Here is a 2966-nt window from a genome sequence, read left to right as displayed (position 1 = left end):
GTAGAGAGGATTAAACCACGCTGCTCCTTGGAGGCAAGAATTCTGGGGCTTCGTCTGACATACTTTGGACATGTTGTAAGGAGAGACAGGTCTTTGGAGAGGGATATCATGCTGGGTAGAGTGGACGGACAGCGCAGGAGGGGAAGACCCTCTATGAGGTGGACTGATTCAGTGACTGGGGTACTCGGGATGGGTTTGTCAGAGGCAATGAGATTGGCAAAGGATAGAGCACGGTTTAGGGCTGTTGTACATAGGGTTGCTATGAGTCGCAAATGACTCGATGGCACATAACAACAACAAAACAACATTAACAATAAATCGCAAATTATACATGGATATGATATCAGCACAACTAGATCTATAAAATCCAAAATCCAAAATATGAAAACAATTATCTTTAATTTTTTTAAATCAGTGCTTAAAGTGATGAAATACCAAAGCAAAATCCAGCTGAACCTAGGATCTACACATAAATAATGAAATCATAAAAATACTAGAAGAAAACATGGAAAGTTTAAAAAAATATCGGAAAGAAAAGCCTGTCTAAGTATGGCAAAAGATCAATAAATGTGACTTAAAATTCTATTATCTGACATAAAGTTCTGGTGGCTTAGTGGTATATAACTGCACTGACATTGCAAAGGTAAGCAGTTCTGATCTACCAGCTGCTCCATGGAAGAAAGGTAGCCAATCAACTCCTGTGTGATTAACTGTCTCTGAAAACCCACCGAAGGGTCAGCTATGGTCAGTTCTAACTTGACGGTACACAACAACATAGAATAAATAAATAAAACAAAAATAATTTAAAGATCAAAAAGGATGATATCCTATACTGATGGGATTATGGAGAAATAAGCACATTCACGCTATTACTAGTAGTTCTATAAAGTGATAGAACTTCAGTTGGAAGCAATCTGGTAATGGTTATCAAATTTTCAAATTCATATACCCTTTGACCTAGCAACTTTTCTTGCAGGAATTTTCTTATAGATACGTTAACAGTGGGCAAAATGACCATTCGAAAAGTATTTAAAAATCTACTAACAGGAGGCTGGTTAAATAAAACACAGTAAATGCATACACTGGAATTCTATGCAGTCATGAAAAATGAAAAGGCTCTAATAAATTTTTTAAGTGCTATAAGAGCAATGACGTTAGTCTGGAGACTAGGATGAGCACCTTTATCCAGGCCATAGTCTTCTCAATTGCTTGCTATGTGTCAGAAAGCTGGACAATGACTAGGGATAACAGAAAGAGAATTGATGCCTTTGAGCTGTGGTGCTGGAGAAGAGTGTTGAATATACCACTGACTGCTAGGAGTTGTAACAAACAAGTTCATCCTAGAGAAGGTGAAGTCAGGCTACTCCTTGGAGGCAAGGATTCTGAGGTTTCATCTGACATACTTAAGAGATACAAGAGTATACAACGAAAAATCTTTCTTCCATCCCTCTTCCCCAATTTTTCTCCCCAGAAAGAATGTGGAAACAAAGAGAAGGAATCCATTATCAGTTAAGCTGCAACACAGACTACTAGTCAGATAAGCCATTCATTTATGTGCACCAGGCTGCTTATTTACTCAAGAGTCAAGAGTTGGTAGAAATGATTTTTTGAAACATAGCCTAGCGCTATACAATAAAAGAAGAGAAAGACATGTTTGCTCCCTACTATTTAATTTGACCCCAAATACCTGGGTATTACAAGGATAAGTTGTCTCCATGCTCTCCCACTAAATAGTCTTCCTACATGTAGATTACGTAAGTCCAATATGATAAATTCAAGTTCATAGTCCTGTGTAATCATTAATATAAAGAGATATAACTCTAAAATCAAAATTCTAAATTCAAAGTTTATAATTTGAAAATGTTGTATGGTGAAGAAACATATTCAAGAACTTTTCCTAACTAAAACTGTTCCAGTCATCCTGTATGACATACTACGTCACTGTGGTGCCCAAATTACTCTTGACTCTATAAACAGCTACTCATCACCAAGAAGTCAAGTATCCTTATGGTTCCATTGTCATAGAAGAATGTCAATTCTACTCCCTGTTAGTCCAATGGCCACTCTCACCCTTGTCTTGATTGAATGGATAATTTACTGTACTCCTAACTTCCCAGCACTCAATGACTTAGCTGAAAGAGAGATCACATGATTGAAGGAATGAGCTAAAGAATAGGTAGAATCAATCACTCGTTCTTGTAAAGTGTTAGTCTTCAAAGATGAGACATGTATACACTAGTGAATAAGGTGAGGTATTAAAAGAACGTATTTTTTTAAAAACACATATTCAATGTATAGTGATTTTGTATTTTAAAAGTGACAGAAATTATGCTTTACTACTATTTAGTTTGTGAACTGACATTGGCACCATGACACCTCCTTGGATACTGTACAGTGTAAAGTGGCCTTAAACAAGAACAAAAGCACAACAAAGCACAGAGGTTGACAGTGATGTGTCTTTCACCACTCTCTGCTTATGGTAAAATATTGTCCTTTATGTGAGCTCAGTTAAATGGATTTACAGATTATAGTATCTAGCTTAACCAAACTAAAATCCTCACAAAATAGCCAAGAAGCTTAAGAAGATTCTTAGAAACCATGGATTAAAGATAAGACTATTAACACAAATATAAGCAAACAACAACAGTGTTGACACCTCTAGTCGTAGTGAGCCCATCAACCAAAATACAAGGGGGAGGAGGGAGAACATGGTTCTAACTGGATCTGATAATCTGTCCAGAAAACATGAATTTATCAAGAAAACTATTTGAAGTAAAGATTTATATGTAATACTACTAACAATACATGATGAGAAAGTCTGCGGTTAGGGACCTCTCCAAAATACTGAAGAGCAACAGTGTCTCTCTGGAGACTAAGGTCTGCCGGATGCAGGCCATGGTTTTTGCAATCACTTGTTATGCATCCGAGAGTTGGACAATGACTAGGGAGGATAGAAGGAGAATTGA

General features: G+C 36.9%; 1 protein-coding gene across 1 annotated transcript in view; it reads right to left on the bottom strand.

The window, feature by feature from the left end:
- Nucleotides 1–2966, bottom strand: part of MELK (maternal embryonic leucine zipper kinase) — an 89947-nt gene that overhangs the window by 59061 nt on the left and 27920 nt on the right. The window lies entirely within an intron of this gene.

Source organism: Elephantulus edwardii, unplaced genomic scaffold, assembly GCF_000299155.1.
Source record: "Elephantulus edwardii isolate Elephantulus edwardi_28Jun2011 unplaced genomic scaffold, EleEdw1.0 scaffold00052, whole genome shotgun sequence".
NCBI classification, from domain to species: domain Eukaryota; kingdom Metazoa; phylum Chordata; class Mammalia; order Macroscelidea; family Macroscelididae; genus Elephantulus; species Elephantulus edwardii.
Note: the sequence above shows the minus strand (reverse complement) of the source record. Positions and strands in the feature narration are given on the sequence as shown.